The sequence below is a fragment of the Dipodomys merriami genome, unplaced genomic scaffold (assembly GCF_024711535.1).
Source record: "Dipodomys merriami isolate MVZ:Mamm:240054 unplaced genomic scaffold, mDipMer1.0.p SCAF_12, whole genome shotgun sequence".
NCBI classification, from domain to species: Eukaryota; Metazoa; Chordata; class Mammalia; order Rodentia; family Heteromyidae; genus Dipodomys; species Dipodomys merriami.
The window spans coordinates 35,249,798-35,270,091 of NW_027202493.1; the positions used below are offsets into that span (position 1 = coordinate 35,249,798).

The 20,294-nt window shown below is 39.2% G+C and overlaps 1 protein-coding gene across 4 annotated transcripts in view; it reads left to right on the plus strand.

Annotated features, from left to right (window-relative positions):
• The first annotated feature begins 491 nt into the window (after nucleotides 1-491).
• Nucleotides 492-20,294, plus strand: part of Marchf1 (membrane associated ring-CH-type finger 1) — a 508,963-nt gene continuing 489,160 nt past the window's right edge. For 2 of the 4 annotated variants that reach the window (XM_070016533.1, XM_070016531.1), the window contains exon 1: nucleotides 628-709. The gene's annotated coding sequence lies outside the window, so the exon portion shown is untranslated. Of the gene's footprint in view, nucleotides 508-627; nucleotides 710-924; nucleotides 939-20,294 lie in introns of those variants that run through there. The other 2 variants (XM_070016532.1, XM_070016535.1) reach the window with 2 other exon arrangements.

Genomic DNA, 20,294 nt, shown 5'->3' on the forward strand with positions numbered 1-20,294 from the left:
TCCCATCCATGAACCGCCCCAGCCTTTCTTCCTCTCTTAACCCATCCCTGAGACTGACACTGGCCAAACATCCTGTACTTTCTCCATGGCCTGGACTGGGACTTCCAGAGGCTCCAGCTATATTCTTGGTAATCATCTCCCAGATAGGAAGCCAAAAAACTTTCTCCTCCTCACCCTGGGCTTGGCGGTCAGTCTAGATCTTGGGAGAGCAGAGCGCTCTGGGTCCAGGCCCAGCCTCCATGGAGCCCACCTCGCCCACTCCCATCTCCCCTCTCCAAGTGACACCTTTCTCCAGACCCCTCCTGTGTCCCGTTCCCTGACTCTGATGATGATGGTGTGTTGGGGGGGGGGGGGACGGAGGGGGGAGGGAACTCGCCCAGCCGGGGTGCCTGCCGCCTCCACCCGCTCGGCGTTCCCGCGTGAGCGCTGGATTATTCCAGTTTTTGAGCATGGCAGATTTCCACCGGATGACATCATGGGAGCCCAGTGAGTGCCGGCTCGGGAGAGGTGGGTGTGTGTGGCAGAGCCAGGGAGGGGGGCGCAGCGGAGGGGAGAGGGCTGGGGAGCGGAGCCGGAGCCCGGGGGCAGCACGCGGCGAGCTGCGGAGGGCTGGGGAGGAGCGCGCAGCCAGCTGCTGACAAAGGAGGCGGCGAGGATGCGGCTTCCCCGGGACACCGGCCGCCGCGCCGCCCTCCTCCGCCGCCCCCGGGTGAGTGAGTGAGCGCCACGGTTCATTCAGTCAGCCTGGCTCGGGGAGTCAGCCTGCCTCCCGCGCCTGCCCCGGGAGGCCGGTGTCTGGAGCGCAGGACTCGGCACCAGCGCAGGGAAGCCGGTGCCTTGGCCGGGCGGTGGTGGGTAGCGCTCAGGAGAGCTCCGGGCCCCGGGCTGAGGTTCTGGGCGGGTGTTAGGAGCAACTCTCCGCGGCGGGGCTGGCCGGGGTAAGGAGCGGGCTGCCTCGGGTACTTTTCTGAATCGGAGCCCCCCCTGCGCCCGCCCTGCGCTCGTGGCGTGCGGCGGATCCCCGGCGGCGCGGCGCGCGGGGTTTGCGCGCGAGCATCTTGTGAGTAGTGGTCCAGCCGCACCCCTCGGAGAGCGCGGGATCGCTGGCGACGGGCGCTTCCCCGGGCTCACCAACTCCGCGTGCGGGCTCAGAGACGCCAGCGCCCGGTTACCCACGGAGGGCGCGCGCCCCGCGCAAGACCTCAGGGCAGCCTTTGTCTGGGGTTTCGCGTGGATGCGCTCCGATCCGAGCCAGGCTCCCTGCCACAGTTGGGGTGGAATCCTGGTTCCTGGCATCCACCCGCCCCGGGGGGGCGGGGGCGGGCAGAGGTCCCATCCCATTGTGTTCGTGCGGGAGCTGGGACTGGAGACAGCGGCAGGGTCCCGCGCTCACCGGTGAGTGTCGCAGTCATCCAGGTGTGTGGAGGAGCTCTGGGCAGGGGGCTCCAGGAGGTGAGGGGAGTCGGTCGGTCAAGGCGCACAGACGCCCAAGTTTTATCCCCGAGTAGTGCCAGGAAAACAAACTTAGCGAGAATGGATGGATATCCATTATATATATATATATATATATATATATATATATATATATCCATTATATATACATATATACATACACACATATCACATTCTCTTTGCTATGTGTTTATTTGGGGGGCGTCAATCGTGGCAGGTGGATGCAGTTAGAAGCCTGTGCGGTAGTTGGAGCCCCTGTTTTCATGACAGTTCCTTTTGTTAGTAAGTCCTGGAGAGGTTTGCACGCTGATGTGTTTGAGATTGGGGCACCTTTTCTAGTGTATCCAGCTTTGCGGGCTTGAGGAGATTCAGGACCTGCTCGCCAGGTAAATGAGTTGGGAGCTGTATCCACCGCCCAGGTGTGAACGTAGTGGTCCCTGCCCACGCGTGTTGGCTTCCTGCCCGTCAGACGCACGTTGTTTTATCTATGAATTCCTTCTGTTTGGGAAGAGTCCAATTTTCCTATCACCAGAAGTGAGGATATCTATTGGAACCTCCCACTCCCCAAAGAAAACCCACTTTGAGAAAGAGAAACACGTGAAAATATGCTGTTCTGGGTTCAGATTTTTTATTTTAGAGTTTTCAGTCACTGCAGTACAATCTCATGATTATTCCATATTCATGATTTTAGGATATAATCATCACTGGATATCAGGAAGGTTCTCTGTACAAGTATTACAGTTCTAACATGATGACAGAAGAATACCCCAGTTATTCATTCAAAAGGTCATTTTATTTTTTTAAGGGCATATTTATTATTCTTCAGAACATTTCTTTGTCTTTAAAGATAGGTGATCTCAATGAAGCTTTTATATAAAAATGAGGATTGAAATACATTTTCTTGATTGGTAATTGTTTATATCCCTCATCACAGATAGGTTGAAGTGCCTTCCAAGAGACAGAAGTGAAAATTATTGGAATAAGAATGCGGGAGAAGTATAGAAAGCCTTTGGGGAGATAGAAGAGCGAGGGTTAAAAAAATTTTTTTTTAACTAAACATTAGTGGTAGCACTAGGAAGGCACTCAGGGGGTGTGACACTAGTTTTGTTTTTGGAAAAGATCCTGTGTCTTTGACAAAGCGTAAGTGCATGATCACATTAGAATATGTCGAGAGACCCATAATATAACCAAAGAGATTTTCTTTATTTGAGCTTTCTTGGGGTTAGCAGCTGGTATTTTTCTCCTGTGATTCAGAAATAATGTTTATTTCATTATTTGTTTCTTGGCTTCTTGTTACAAAAAGCTCCATCTATGTGTTCAAAGTTTCTAACTTCCACGTAGCCATTTCTGTATAGTACAGCATAGACACATTTACATTAAAGTTCTGAGAACCTGTTGCTTGTGTCGATGAAGGCTTTCTGCACACAGGGTGATAGCAAAAAATGCTTCTTCAAACCTGGTCCAGCAAACAGGTTATTTGCTGACGTTGTTACGTGACCATGTGCACTTGTCATAAATACATGCTTCCACATAAAACATATTTGTAATTCAGATCAGTCACTAAGCAATGTCAGGTAGATTTTTTCCAAATAATATTACCTATAAAATATGCTGTGTTGCTCATTGAACATGGTAAATAAAATGTAGATTAAGGAGATCTTGTTGTATTTTATATCTATGATAATTAATTTCATTTAAAAATAGTTATCCAAGAAAGTCAAAAGCCCTTGAGTATTTTACTATACATGCATTAGAATGTGAAGGGGCAATACCTCACAAAATGCTAGCTTACAGACAAATATGATTTGATGTGTTTGATAGGAAGTACAGTATTTATTTTGTAAAGAAGCAGGAAGTAAAATGAGCCATGAACTACAGATCATTCTTCTAAGAGTCTTTGATATATTTCACAAGTAAGTTGGTTGTTTTGCAACCCAAAGACCTGTACTTGAGAAAGATGAGGAGAAAGAGGCAGAAGTTACACTGTAAGACTAAAACAAAGTCATAGCATCTTGTCCTGAGTAGGAATAATGATGTTCCATGAACATGGAGAAGAGCGTATGTGGGGGGTTCTTTTCAAGAAAACATTATGTGAAGGAAGGGGTACTTACTGCTTGATGGCTCCAGCTTTTATGGTCCCAGTTGGTTGATTTAACAGATACTTTTAACTTATGCTTTATGAAATTTCCTTCACCTTCCTGGAGGCAAAGTTGCATCTTGAACTCTATCAGAAGGTTGCCTCGTGGCCTTTCCCTGAGGATGACTTACAGCTTTTCTAGTTTAAGGTGCATATGGATCACAGGACATTATGGTTTTAACTTTCGCACAGGTCTTTAATATGGAAATTGGTGAGTAAATTCTTGAATGAAGAGTTTTACCACTTAGTAGTTTTTTTTCTCCCCTTTCTGGAATTACAAAATAAGACTGAAAGCCAACAATTTATTGTTGTTATTGTTGTTGCTAGTCCTGGGGCTTAAACTCAGGGCCTGGACACTATCCCTAAGCTTCTCTGTTCTCAAGTCTAGTAGTCTACCACTTGAGCCACAGCGCTACTTCCAGATTTTATTGTTTATCTGGTACTGAGGAATGGAACCCAGGGCTTCATGCCTTCTAGGCAAGTGCTTTACCACTAAGTTATATTCTCAGCCCCAATTGTAGGGTTTTTGAAACTAGTGAGGAATATGATGATATCTTATTTAAAGGGTAAAGAAACTTTGAGGCAACTGGTTTCAAAGCCACCATTATCCTCTTGCTGTATGTTGTATACATTTTACAACTAAATGGGCTACTCAGTGCTGTTATTAATTAATTTTCTACTTCATAATGTCCAAGTAAAACTAGGTAAGCAATGTGTGTTCTAGTTTTGAGTTTGTTCTATCATTAGGACTTGTCAGAACACATAAACACATAAACAAATAGAGGAAATTAGAACAAATAGAGGTATATTACTTTTCTTTCACAGAAAACAATGAGCATTATATATGCCTTCTTGTTTAACTGAGAAGGAAGGGGAAAGATGTGCAGCACATACAAATCAGTTAATATGCAGACATGATTTCTGAAAATGTAGGGAAAATTTTGACAGAAATCATTAAACATTGTGAACTTTTACATTTATAATTACTTAAAGGAACTACAGTCAATTTAGATTGCAATTTCTAATTTAAATATCTAGTAATTTCAATTTATGTCATCCTTAGCAATTTATTTGTGGTAATTTGCTCATGAAATTATGAAAGTGGTTTTTATATTGACAGTTTCCTGACAAAAATGCTCGTGTCTCTTGTGTGGCTGAAAATATGTTTATACACATGTAATTCTAAAGAATTTTAAGGTGTGCATATGATGTTTGTTTGGCAGTTTCTTTTTTCAACAATTTACCTAGTTATTCCTTTGACTTCTGGCTGTTCTCAACCTGTGAGCCTTATTGTTTGTTATTTTGAAGGGAATATGTTATTGTCTTTGGCAGAATGTAAGATTTTTTATCTGTCATTTTCCTTGAGTTTTTACCATGTTGTTCCTAATACAGTTTATCTTCATTTTAGATTTCTTATACTTGTGGATTAATATCTTTCATTGGATGGAATATTAGGGTGAATTTTCACCATCATCTCCTTTCTGAGATCTCAAGTCATATTTAGTTAGTGGTTTCACTACATCCATCGTGCCTCTTACACTTCTGTGTTTTCTGAAATTCTTTGAGTATTTCCTTTTGTCCTCTTTTTTGATTCTGTAGTCATCTATGACCTGTGTCTATTATTCTGTCAAATGTGTTTGTGAATTATTACTATAATGATTGTATTTTCTGTTTTCAATTATGGCAGTTGGTTCTTTCCTATTGATTCCAATTGATCTATTTTCATGATTATTTCTGATTTACCTGTCTCTCTGTTTATGTATTTTGTCAGGTCTTGAACTCATGATCTGCTTGCCTAAGTCTCCTTTTCTTTTCATTTTTTCGGTGTTGAGGATGGGGAGCCAGGGCAGATGCTAGGCAAGCTTTCTACTACTGAGCTACCTTCCTAGCCACAAATCTTGTATTCTGCATTTACAGCTTTTAAAATAAGTGTGAGTTATTTGCTTGATAAAAATGTAAATCACTATTACTTGCATTAAAAAAATCACAAACAAAACTTCAATATGTTAACTTCCGTTAAATCTGCATGGATTTCTTATGGGTAGGCTTAAAATAAATTTTTTTTTGGGGGGGTTCGGTTGTGGGGCCTGACCTCTGGGCCTGGGCGCTGTCCCTCAGCTCTTCAGCTCAAGGCTAGCGCTCTACCACTTGAGCCACAGCGCCACTTTCGGCTTTTTTCTTTTTTGCTTATGTGGTGCTGAGGAATCGAACTCAGGGCCTCATGCATGCAAGGCAAGCACTCTACCACTGAGCCACCTCACCTTTCCAGCCCTAAAATAATATTTTTTATGTTTGTATATACTTATACAAATGTTATTTAATGATGGGCCAACATAAAGGGCAAATTAAAGCACATTGAAAGCAAGAACAAAGATGATATTGGAGGCAAAATAAGAGGGGCCACAAGGAAGCACCTAGAATAAATAAGTGCTCTGAAATGGAGTCTAAAGGGGTCTGATAGCAAAGATCAGGAAAGAGATGACAGGACATCAGTTCCTACTATTATAGTGCTTGACAGGAATGGTGCACATTGATGGTCAGTCATTGGTCATTTGTCTTCTATTTCCCAGGTCAGAATTTCAAGAAGCAGGAAACAATATCGTCCAAGTCATTTATTACTCTAAAGGCCTCACTGTGTCTAAACTGACACAGGGTAAAATTTACCCAGTTGTGAAGTGTTACCATCTAGGAAGACAAGACTATTGTCCCAGATAGGAGTTTATAGATTCAGTTTCTTTCCTTCCCTTTTTCAATTTAGTGTATGCTAATTAGACAAAACCACAGATTTCATTATGACATTTTCTTTGTCTTTAGATTTTATTTTTTATTACCAATTTATTTTTATTGTACAAGTGAGGTACAGAGGGGTGATAGTTGCATAAGTCAGGTAATGAGTGCATTTCTTTTGCACAGTGCCACCTCTTCCCTCTCATTAGAGCATTTTCATGCATGTATGCAATATACTTTGATCATTTTCATCCCTCATTATCCTCTCTTATCTACCTCCCGCCCGTCTCCTTCTTCTTCCCAAATATGATGACCTTCTTTCATCTGTATCTCTTCAAATTATATACGTAGAAAATGACAGGGTAGCAATCTTTGCAAAGTTTTGCTTTATCATGGCATACCTAATATAAAAAGTTCTTTGAAGAATTTGCCTTTCAGCAGTGTAAGACAGAGTATGTGCTACTAAATTGTCTTAAAACTGTTGATCATTCATATTAACTTGACCATATTCATTAGCATAAGAGAGAATAGTTTCATGCTGCCATGCTTTTCTCTTGAGTGTTTTAATGAGGAGCCCTCTTATTTTCCATGGTGTTTACTTTGCTGTAGTTGATGGACTGAACTCACAAGTTCCCCAGTCCCTGTAAGGTACTGTTTCTTTGCTTGGTAGCTGTCGAGGGACCACATAGGTGCTGGTAAGCACTGTTGCCTTGGAGGCAGATTTTAACCTTGGTTCTTCTTTGATGCCTAGGATTTACCATATTATATTAGGGGATAATTTTGTCATAAAAAACACTTTTCCAAATTAAATAGGAAGAGTCAGTTTTGCTGCTTTTTCCAAATTAAATAGGAAGAGTCAGTTTTGCTGCTAGAAGAATGGGAGGCCAGTGGTATTTGGAAAAAGCTCAGAACCGAAGCTATGCTGAGCTATAATGAAATTTCCACTGGGAGTTGACATTGGTTAAATTACCAAACCTGTTTAGAAATTGGTCTCCTTATCTACAAAATGTGTCTAACAATACTTTCCTCATGAGATGGCTATTAAAAAGATTAGAGGTGGGAGTAAATTCTCGGGTAAATTAATGGATAGTCGTAAGTAGCTCCTACTGTCATTAATGACAGTTTGTCACTTTAACTTATCAAATAGGTTTTTGAAACTTGACCCTCAAACTCAGCCTCCTGAGTGGCTAGAATTACCCTTGGTGCCTGGTATGGCTCTTCTTTTTAAAAACTTTACAACATTACTTTCCAAAGCATTCATTCTATGTAAGAGGTATTCTCTGATTGCTTCTTTAGACCCATTCTCCATGGGGCTGCATTCTCCTGTGCTTCTTTGGCTGTGGTTTCTGGTTGGATTTGATCACTGGGACTACACCAGCAGGAGCCTGCAGTGGAGACTGGAAGGACAATGGAAGGGAATTCATTTCTCTGGCTCCTCTGGCTCTTAAGTGGGTTGTGGTAGTAGATGCATATATTCATGTCCACAATTTCTCTGTGTCATTCCCAGTTCTACCTGGATTTCTACCATCGTTCTCTCGCATTAGATCCAGTAGGTAGCAGTGGTTGTGGGAGAGCTGATAAAGGAAGCAAGGCTTCCTCCTTTAATTCTGACCACCTGTCTGCATAGTCTCGATGGATGTGATATCTCTTTCTTCCAAGGGTTCTGACATACAGCTAATTAGGATTGGGAGTCTACTGGTTATATAGCTTATTTGAGAGACATGCCGTTTTAACAATAGATCTTTCCTATCCATATACTCTATGTAGTTCTTCTTTTATGTGCTCCAATGATGCTATGTGTAATATATATATATATATATATATATATATTATATATATATATTCTAGAAAGATCTTGCTTTGCTGTTTTGAGATTTATTCTCAAGGTCCGTATTGTTTTTGTTGCAGCTGTAAATGAAAAATTTAAAAGGATATGTGCGCTGTTTATTGCTGATGTATATTGATTTTCACATGTTGATTTTCCCATCCAGCAACATCAATAATAGTTTTTAATAGTTTTATTCAGAGTGTATTATATAGGCTAAATAACCATATTGTCTGTGTATAATGTGAATAATAATCCTCACTAAAAATTTATGGAGAATTTACTTATTGGGAAAGACATACTTTTTCCCCATTTATTTTCTGAGACAGTCTCACTGTGTAGCCCTGTTTCTCCCTAGATAGAGAGTTCTCCAGTTACAGGACAATCTGTGGAACCATTTCTACATGATTGGTCAAGGTTTTGCTGGAGTATAGGCTCATCTCCCTCTGTCCAGTCAGGGGTCCCTTGCCGTCTAAAAAAACAAATCTGTTTACAGAGAAAGGGATCTGCAGCATAACTAAAAGTTGGTGTACTGGTCTCTTTATTTTAAGCTCTTATAATATTTCATATAATCAGTTTAAAGATTTTGTATTATTATTATTATTAATTATTATTGGCACAGTCCTGGGGCTTGAACTCAGGGCCTGGGTGCTGTATCTAAGCTTTTCTTTTTTCCATGCAAGGCTAGTACTCTGCCACTTGAGCCATGGCTCTACTTCTGGATTTTGGGTGGTTAATTGGAAATAAGAGTTTCATAGATTTTCCTACCCAGGCTGGCTTTGAACCATGAGCCTCAGATCTTAGCCTTCTTAGCTAGGATTACAGATATGAGCCACCAGCATCTGGCTCTATTTATTATTAATGTAGAAGCCAATTTATTTTCTTGTGAATAGATTTTTAAGTTTTACCATTTGGGGCTTCTAATTCATTTATGAGGTGAATTTTCAATGATAAGCTCTCCTTACATTTTTTTTAATATAAATTCTATTTGGTCGGTTTATGCACATGCTGATGAATTTGGCTTTGAAAGTATTATTTAGGATTGTTGCAGCTGGGTCTAGATATGAAATCTTATACTTTTCCTTTCTTGGATTATATTTTCTTAACTTTAGTATGAAGGCTATATCACCTTAAAAGTGAGTTTGTGAAATTTACTTGTCTCTCCCTTCCTCTTTTCTGAGAAGTGTCTTGTATGATTAGTTTCTTCTTTGAATGTTTGGCAAAACTTGCCTGTAAAACTCTTTACAATTAATGCATTTTAATATACTATTTCAAATTAGTTAATAATTATGCCTCTTGATGTATTCATATATGTGAGTCATACTGAATAGCATATATTTTATAGAAAGTTAAGCCAAATATGGTAGGCAGAGGGATGGGGATCTTGAATATGAGACCCATGAGACAGTGGATCTTGCTCTTTTTCCCCACCGTTGCTCCAGTCAAACTTCAAAATACAGGCATAATAGATGTAGGTATGCCTTAAATGGTAGGGTGCTTCCATAGTGCATTTGAGATTGGAAGTTCAGTCATTAGTGCCTGAAAGAAAAGAAGACAAGGGCTGGGAAGGTGGCTCAGTGGTAGAGTGCTTGCCTTATATGCATGAGGCCCTGGGTTCGATTCTTCAGCACCACATAAGCAGAAAAAGCTAGAAGTGGTGCTGTGGCTCAAGTGGTAGAGCACTAGCCTTGAGCTGAAGAGGTGAGGGACAGCGCCCAGGCCCAGAGTTCAGACCCCATGGCCAGCCAAAAAAAAAAAAAAAAAGACAATTATTTAAGTATTCATTGTTTTCAAATTATTTAACATATCCTTATGAAGTCTTTAATTCATTAAGTCATGCCTGTTATGTTTTTAAAACATAACTTCCATATCTGTTTATTTTCTGCTACTTTATGGTATTTCTTTCTGTCATCTTCAACAGAGAAGAATCAAGCCAATACATGTCAATTTCTGGTTAATAAAGCAGAAAAATCAGGTTGGGTAGAGTGCTTGCCTTGCATGCATGAGGCCCTGGGTTCGATTCTTCAGCACCACATAAGCAGAAAAAGCTAGAAGTGGTGCTGTGGCTCAAATGGTAGAGCGCTAGCCTTGAGCTGAAGAGCTGAAGGACAGCGCCCAGGCCAGAGTTCAGGCCCCACAACCGACCAAAAAAAAAAAAAAAAAAAAAAAAGCAGAAAAATCTTGTCAGTATCAAATACAGGCATTCTCCCAAAAAACTTGGAATGTGGGAAGAAGTGAGCATACTGGAAATGATAAGGTTTGAAAACCAAGTTGGATGAAATTTTTCTGTCTGAACAGAAACATTTTTCTCTAATTCACAGTTTAGGTATGAGTTTGGACATTTCTCACATGTGTGTTTCTGAGAGTTTTCTCTTCTTAAGGGTGCATTTATGTCACATGTTTATAGAAGAAAAAAATGACGGGTGGTTGTCAGTCTGTGAATAGTTGGCTCTTTTGGAAGTAGGATATATTCAAGGGACAGCAAGACACCTGCTTCGCGCTGCCAAACTCTACCTTCTTTCTTTTAAATCCTGTAATTATGCATTTTGAAATATACATGCAACCTTGTACTTGTTTTGAATGTGGTGTTATTAATCTTTAGTTTTTCTTGGTTTTATTAACTGTGCTAATTTATGGAATATTTTTTGTCATGCTCCATAGTGAGGATAACTGAAGAAATGAAGGGACCAAAGGGTCTAGAGTTTGAAGACTTAGAAATACAGCTAGAAAAAAAAGTAAAGGAAAAATAAAACTAGGAAAACTTATGAAGGAAAAGCTAACATAGATAAAACTACATATTATGTCAAATGATGACCAAAATATTTCTTAAAGGGAAATGGTTAAAGGAAAGTACTAAAGAAAAATCATAGAAAACCTGGATATTAAAAAAGAATTTGATGGCTCATACTTGTAATCTTAGCTACTGAGGAAGCTGAGATTGTGGTTCCAAGCCAGCCTGGATAGAAAAGTCCATGAGACTCTTAGGTTAAGCACCAGAAAAGGTGGATGTGGAGCTGTGGCTCCAATGGTAGAGAGCTAGCCTTGAGCAACTGTGGTCAGAGACAGCACTAAGACCCTGAGTATAAGCACCAGGAACAGCACCAAAAAATTTTTTTTTGAAAAATGAGATGATGGGTGGGGGGAGAAAAATGAGATGGCACCTCTCAATGGAAAGTGAAAGTGAATAAAATTAAATAAATGTTAAGAAATTGAATACAGACAGTTTAAAAAAATATGTACAAAGTCAAATATGAATGCAAGTACATTTAGGCACTAATGTGTGAGATAAATAAAGGTTATTCTTTGTGAAAGATTATTAATATTTTGGCTTGGATGCTAGCTTTAATTACCATAATAGCTCACAAAAAATGAATGTATTTGGGGAATTTTCCAAATTCAGAAGTAATCACTAAATTTCAGCAAGAAATGAGCTATTTAAGGACTCATGATAGTTGCTTTGCTGATTCTCACAATGTTAATTATGATGCTCTTGATAATGGTTGCCCAGGGCAATTAATGAGGTGAGCTGGAGCAAATGCTTCTGGAAGAGGTGCCCACACCAGCTTGCTAATGCCAATTGCATGCAATGTTCCTGGGAGATTGCGCTCACCTTGGCTACTAGAATGCGATGTTCTCTGAACCAAAGTCATTGCGAAATTTAAAAACACCCATGTCTGTGACCCTTGATTTTGCTGTGTCTCACAATTACCCAGAGACGTCCTAAAAAGTCCAGATTTCTGGAGGGTTTTCTGACCACTTAAATGAGAAAGGAGCATCTGTCATCTTAGCAGACCTTTGTTCAAACAGAAAAATTGACTTAATTTGATGGCACTTATAGGTATTTTCAGCAATGATAAGGACCTTTGTTTAAATAAATAAAAGACATAATTACTTCAAAGAACTCATTAAAATAAAAAAAAATAAGCTCTAGAATATCTCTCATTATTTCATAGTAGAGTATAACTATGGTTTGGGCATTCTGTTACAGATAATTAACCCATACATTCACTTTGTCTCAAATATGGCCTGCAGGCTTCCATGATTTGAACATAGCACAACAGGAGAGAGGATTTTAGGGGGTGTGCCTGGACCGGAAGACTTCAAGGGGTGTGACCGGGCAGCGTAGACCTCAGAAAATGTGTGTCTCTTGTCCAAGAGAAAGCCTCAGGGGCATCTACTGTGATGCAGGGCAGTGCATGCAGATGTGCGTGGGCTCTGAGCTTTGCAACACAGCAGACAATACTGAAACCAGCGGCAAGTGCGAAAGATGGAATTCTTCCCCAAGCACATGGCTTCATCAACAGAGCCACCTCTTCCAGCGCCACCCACAGGCAATGACACACACCACTGGAGTTAATAGAGTGCTCACAGGCAGGATGCGGAGGCCCCGCTCTCCTGAGCATTCTCTAACAGCTCCATGAAAAGAAGCCCAGTTGTCCTCCTATGAAATAATGTCAATTGCCCAAGCAATGTTTACTCTGAACCCCCAGAAGGAATCTAGAATCTTTGCTTTTAAAGTTAGATTTCCCAGAGTCATTAGAGAAACACTTTTTCTTAAATGGGGTGTGATAACAGAGTGTTTTTATTGTTCTCATATATATATATATATATGTATACATATACATATACATGTATATGTATACATATATATATATATACACAGAGAGAGAGAGAGAGAGAGAGAGAGAGAGAGAGAGAGAGAGAGAGAGAGAAAGAGAGAGACCTTTCTGTAAAAAAAAATGGAGAAAACTAAATAACATTTAGAATTCCTTGTAGGTTTCTATGTTTTTTTTTTTAAATCTTTTCAAATGGCCTCTTGCTGAGTGTCCAGCATTATCCACAATCTGAAATAGCAGACGTTTTAAAAATATTGCCATAGTCTGGGCACTGGTGGCTTTCAGGAGGCTGAGATCTGAGGCTCTCGGTTCAAAGCCAGCCCGAGCAGGAAAGTCCGTGAGACTCTAATCTCCAGTAAACCACTCAGAAAACTGGAAGTCGTGCTGTGGCTCAAGTGGTAGAGTGCTAGCCTTGAGCTGAAGAACTGAGGGACAGCGCCCAGGCCCAGAGTTCAACCCCCATGACCGACAACAACACACGTGTGTGTGGTGTGTGTGTGTGTGTGTGTGTGTGTGTGTATGTGTGTGTGTGTGTGTGTGTGTGTGTGTGTGTGTGTGTGTTGCTGTACAGAATTTTCTATTCCATAAACTATTCTGAACCTGGTTTGCCATCCACAGGTGACATTTATTTGTAACACATCAATTACATGAATTGAGCAATGACATCACATGAATCCAACACATATTTACAACCTGATAATCTTACCAACTTCCTTCTTTAAATGACAAACTATTATGCTAGGCAGATCTACCAACTACTTCTCATCAAGGGTAGTATCATTTACTTCCTTTTAATTCTATTTATGTCTGCAAGCCAAAACTCATATTGAACATCTGTTTTATTTTTGCACGAAAATTTCAGCTCTCCTGCGTGAATGGAATTCATTTTGAAATTCTTGCTGTTTCTGTTTTCTTTCTCAGTTTTCCTTCATACTCTTGACAAGTTTTGTTTTGTCTTCTAATGATTCCTCTGACACCAAGGCAACTTTCTTGGCTGCCGCGTATTCAAAACCAATTCACTCGTGACTGTATTGTTAGCACTTATGCTCAGAGTCTGTTTCAAGGCTCCCCTTTCTGAGCACTGTTTCTAGGCACCCAAATGGAACCAGAGCCTCCTGCTGCACAACTGAATGTCAATACTCTCCGGGCTCTGCCCAGGTTCGGATGCTTGCCTGGTGGAGGAGGCTTGATGTGGTCAGCTCTGACTCACATCTTAAGTTCTCATTTTGTAGGGAGAGTGGCTCCTATTTTATTCATTAGGAAGACACAGCCATTCTTTGTGTATTTTCTGCAGTTCTCCTGTCTCTCCTTTGTTCCCCCTGTTTGTTACCTGTGCGTTGAGACTCTATAGCTCCGAGAGAACTGAAAACCCTCCCTGAAATTTCTTCTGGAAATGGACATTTCCTTTATCTTCTGTGGTTGTGTGTGTGTGTGTGGGGGGGGCTGAGAGGTGGGGAGGAGGGAGAGAGGGGGGTTGAACCATTTCTCAAAAATCTGTTTTGTGCAAAAATCTCCATACCTAGTCGAAGATTGTATTTTGTCAATATTGAGGAGAACATAAAATAACTTTTAGTTTTTATCCATCACACATTATTATCAACTGTCACTTCAAGTACAGGGCTCATGATGATTCATTTTTACATTCATTTTTACAAAGCCTTAGTCACTGTAGCATTCTGGCTTCCTATTGCATTGAAAATGGATGGAACTGTGCTCAGAAGCATTTTCCCTCTCTCTCTCTTTCTGTCTCTTTCTTTCCTTCTGTTCTTCCTCCTCCTTCCCCTTGATTCTTCTATTTTTTAAATTGATCAGTGTCTTACTATGTAGGCTAGGTTGTCTTGAACTTGTGATCCTTCTGTCTCAGCCTCCTGATTGTGGATCTTGACACTCAGGTAGCTGTGGTGGTAGCAGCAGGGTCCATTTATCTTGATAGCAAAGCAGATAGAGTTCTAGAATTGATGCAATGGATGTAGTCAGGGACAGGGGCTTTCTCTTTCTTCCCAAACATTAATCCTCTCTAGAGATTAATCCACTCTAAGATGTCCTATTCCCCAGAAACAGGACAATCTTTGGGTACACCAAAGCTTGCTGAGCCTTAAACTTAAGAGTAGATGTTATTTATCCTCATTAGAACATAAGACAATTAGTAATGGAGATTATCTGGCTTAATTAAAAAAATTTTTTTTAATTGTGAAAATACATACAGAGGAGTTACAATTACATGAGCAAGGTAATGAGTATATTTCTTATCAAGCATTGTTGCTTCTGCCTTTTAATTTTTGGTTGTATTTCTAGTATGTGGAAGAGTACATGCAATACAGGGCAGTTTCAGTGAGTAATGCTTGATTGTATGAATGAATTGAGTGAATGTGCTTTGTCTTGGTAGTACATAGTTAAAAACCAGGAGATCTTATTTTCAGGCAAAACCTATGGGTTCTGTTTTATGTGCTTTGTTTCTTAATGATCCATGGTATTGTTATTCAGTTGTTCTGGGCTTTTTTCCATCTAGAAATGATATTGAAACTCCTGTGAAGGTTAAAGTTCATGGCTCTCGAGGTCATACTCTGCAGCCTTCTTCAAAAGAGAATCAATAGATTGTCTGAATTTAGATGTTTCATATAGAACTGAGGAAACAGACATCTACTTACAAGCTATGTTATGATGTGTGTTTTAGGCACCTCTGAGTGAGATTAACAAAGCATAAACCTCATGGAAAGTTGGGATGATATAAAGTTCAAACCTTACTGTAGGAAGAGAAACTCTTGTCTAATGTGAGTAAACATTAGTTAATTAAAGAAAGATAATCCTACTTTTTTTTGTTCCTTTTTGCATACATTAGGGTAAAACCCTTGATTCCTCTTCGTCACCTAATTATAAAGGCAGTTAATAAATGCAAATGGACTGTTATCTGCCAAGCAAAGTCTATACTTTTTTTTTTTATATAAAACAGACTTTCTATGAAAAAAATAAAACAAATTCTCTTGAAGGCAATTACTTGGAAAACATCTAGATTTTTTTCTCTCTCTCTTTCTCTTTTACTGGCTTCCAGAATATTTTGAAAATATCAGATTGTCACCCTATCTAAACCAGAGACAAATGTTGATTTTTCATTTAAATGATTATTCTTTAATTCTAACTGCCCTCGCTTTTCAAAAGAAAACTTAATAGGGGTCTAATTGGATTCGAGGAAGAGTTTCAAATGCTTTGTGCTGACAAAATGAAAATAGAATAAATTGTATTAAATGTCACAAACACAAACACTTTCTACTTACTTTAATTAGCCCTAAAATAGAAACTTTCCATTTTGTTTCTCTGGACACCTTTGTTCATATTCCTGGTTTACCCTCCTGTCTCAACGTTGATGTATGAGAAACAGCAAACTCGCAGTGATGACAGAACTCACAAATAATGGTTGTCCACCTCTCTGCTAAATAGCTACTAAGAGCTTTCACTGATATTTCCTTTTGGCCAGTAAGATTAAGAATATTTGATTATCCTACAAAAAATGTGGCACAGTGCATCTCCAAGACTAAATAATTGCGCATTTTGAGAAGTGAGATATTGCCTTTTATCAGCCTGGTAAGTGAAGAGAAAATAGGAATAGCTAAGAACAAGCAAAGGAAACAAGATGAGTCTCAGATTTAACATGACACAGGAACTGCATAGAGCAGACTCCTTGGGAGAGTGAAATTCTAGACAACAACATGTAACCACTTTGCCTAAAGGATACACTTGTTTTTGACAAAGAAAAGAACATACTCCCTTCGTCATTGTTCAGCTCTCCAGGCCATTTTTCAACCATGTACGTCACCCAGGGAGTCTTGGGTTAGAAGGACACATAGAGAGAAAATCTGCCATCTCCCAACCATGAATCCTGATGACTTAAATAAGAAAAGAGGCAATAGGAAAGAGCTCTTCATTCATCTCAGTCCTGATTCAAGCTCCTCCTCAGAATTCACTTATTAGTCCATGTATTCATCGACAGCTATTGAACACCTATCAAGTGTCTGACACAGATCCGTGTGTTTAGGGATTGTCAATAAACAAGCAAAGTTCCACTCCTTCCTAACACACTCGCCGAGAGGAGTCCCAGTATGAATATAAGAACAGTGTGAGTTCTGTTTCTAATATGGGAATGTGAATACTGGCATATGAGTAAAAACAGTCTAAAATTTAATTCTTAAGAAAAATATTATTTTGTTGTTATTACAGGGGGGCTCAGGGTCTTACTTTTAGTCAGCAACTGCTCTAAACACTTGAACCAGACCCTTTTAGCTTATCCATGAAAAAGGGTCTTAAATCTATTTCTATTGGCTCACACCTATAATCCTAACTACTCAGAAGGCTGAATTCTGAGAATTGTGGTTCAAAGCCAGCTTGGACAGGAAAGTTTATGAGACTTTTATTTCCAATTAGCCACCCAAAAGGCAGAAATGGAGCTGTGGGTCAAGTGATAGAGCACTAGATTTGAGCGAAAAAGCTCAGGGATAGTACCCAGACCCCGAATTCAAGCCCAAGGACTGGCACACAAGCCGACACAAAGGTTTTTGCACTAAAAAGGCTAGTCTCCAACTGCTGGCCTCCTGTTTCCATCAGCTGAGTGGCTGAAATTACAGGAGTGAGCCACCGTGCCTGGCTAGGATTATATAATTTTTTAAATTTGCATTTTCTATATTTTCAAAAGACATTTAAAGAGGAAGAATCCTGATGCCCATGTGCACCATAAAAATTTTCTATAATGGTTATGGCTCTTTATAACTCATTCAATTTCAGTATATTCTTACTCTAGTGCCACACATTATCCCTAGGTGCTATATCCTAGAGCGATCTTTGAAATGATTCAGTATCAATTCTGAAGACTGAGCATTTTATATGGTTTAAAGTTCATATGTAAGCACATGTGCACATGCATACGGGCATAAGGACAATATTTGTCATGATCATTTCTTACTTGGTTCAGTACATTAGATACCAAGATGTGAAAGATGAGGACTAGATCTCCAGAACGTTTTTGTTCTACCTATTGAGATCATTCTTTAAAGAATAAATGTATAGGAACAATGCAATTCAGCTCTGTTTTCTCTTCAAGAAATGATAGTTTATAGGGAATCATAAAATCATACTTGCTTCTTAAAAACATAGGGAGTTATTTTATATCATGCCAATGGCTCTGCCCATTCGATAACGTTTCACTCCTGTACATTTATATGAAACTAATGTTTAGTTATCCCAATGTATCTTTTGTCTCTTTATTACATGAATTCAACTTCTAAGAGGTTCATTTTCTATATCCTGAGACATCTAGGGTATTATCTGTTTAGATCTTCTAAGCTCATTTGCTCAGAGCTAATGAGAACTGAGTCTCAGCTCTGATACCCAAGGGGACAGCTGGTCCTGAACTTGAATACTCATATATAATTTCAGCTCTTACTCATAATAGTGAATTTGTCTCAGTAGCACTCAAAGCTTTGGCCCACTAAAATTTATATGGATGTTAAAATGCGTTTTATATAAAAAACTAATCTTATTACTTACTCAGTCACTAGTAAAGGAATCATGTGAATGATTTTATTATTGTGAGACTCGTCAAAGCTGGGTTTAATATATCTCTTATTAAACTCATCAAAGAGCTTCTGGTATTTTCAATGCATTATCAAGTTCTGGATCTAAGGATTTATTTAGTGTTGACAAGAATAAGAATTACATATATAACTTGAAATAATACAACTAGAAATTGTGGCCTATTGAGGATAGATTTACAAATTAGACTAATGCATGACATATGAGAACTATTTGATTATTCTTTCCCCAAAAAGAAAACAATTGCTTTTGGTTATAAAGAAAATGCTTTAAAGACACAAACAAGCAAAAAAAACTTACTTAATTTAAAGTTTCCTTACTTTGTAGTGTCTAGGTAGGTTAGTTAAGGATGGGTATGTTCTTTGCTATTTCTGGTTGTATTTTTGTAGATGTGTGAATGGATGGAGAAGGAAGTAAGATTTTGACAGATAATAGTTAATTGGTTTTTGTTGTTGTTTATAAAAAACAACTAATTCCCAATGGATAACTTGAAAATTAGTACACTTATTTTTTGGTCAGCTGTGGGGCTTGAACTCAGGTCCTGACGCTGACAGCTTTTTGTAGTGGCATGTTTTGGATCTTTTCTTTGTATCTTTTGTCTATCCAGTGTAGATGTGTGTCTGAAGCTTACATAGCAACCCATAATAAGCTATCTTTTAGCTTGTAACAAGTTAACTTTCTTTTTAAAATGTAATTTTTAAAAATTATCTTTAATTAGTTGTACAAAAGAGGCACCACATAACAAGGCAGTTTAAGAGTAAAATGCATCTTGATCAACATTCTCACCTCCCTCCACTCACCCTTCCCTTACTTTCCTTGACTGCCTTCTCTCTCTCCTTTCTGCTTCATTCATTTTCCCCTCTTGCCTTGTCTGCCTACCCCTCTTAGATATACACATTTCCTGGTGTTGATTTTGTTGGGCTTTGACTTAGTCTTTCTAAAAGATTATACTAGTGAACTAGTATATGTCTAGGACAAGCAGAAAAGCTCAATAGCTATGTACATATGACCATATAAGATGACGCTAAGTGAAATGAACCCCTAGATAGGGACATAAGTGTATTTTTTTCTTCTTGATATTGTTTTTAATGTACTTATAATATACTCTGTGATGTTTTTGTTTCTTTTCTATGTTCTTCCCCCACTGTAGAACCCCTATTGTCACTGTATTTGATGTCGGTGCCGTGCATCCTGTACATACATTTTTCTAATTTGGGGAGGGAAAGGGAAATAACAAAATGCTGAAATAGGGATACAGGTTGACCCATTGTAGCAATGAGATGTACAAGATGCTGTGTTGAAAACGAACTTTACAGCTTGGGGCAGGGGAAGGAGTTGGGGAGGTGGGGAGGGAAAGGATGGTAGGGGAAAAACAAAGGAGGGGGAACGATGCTCGATAGGAAATGTACTCATTACCTTACCCATGTAACTGTAACCCCTCTGTACAGTATTTTTACAATAAAATATTTTAAAAAGATTATACTATTGAACTCTCCATAGAGTCTACTAGACTTCAATTAATTCATTTGTAGCCAACAACTTAACTTTGATTACATGCCCAAACACTTCAGTTTTATTCCCCTTTCTCTCATCATTTTTGATGTAACAAAAGCATTCTTTTATTTGTATCCATTAATAGTTATTGCAACTTTGTTTTTAAAATACTTTTCCTTATAATCTTTATGCAGAGGTATAATTAGTCTATCACCATTAAATTATTAGTGTGTTTTACCAGTGAGTTTTATATTTTCATATGTTTTTATATAACTAACTAGAAATTTCTTCCTTCAGCTTGAAGAACTTCGCTTATCATTTCTTGTCAATAGGTCTAGTAATAGTGAACTTGGATGTATTTGTCTGAGAAAGTCTTTATCATTCTTTCAATAGAGAAATTCAGGGCTGTTGGCTACAGTATTATTGGTTGACTTATTTTTAATTTCAGAAATTTGAATATACC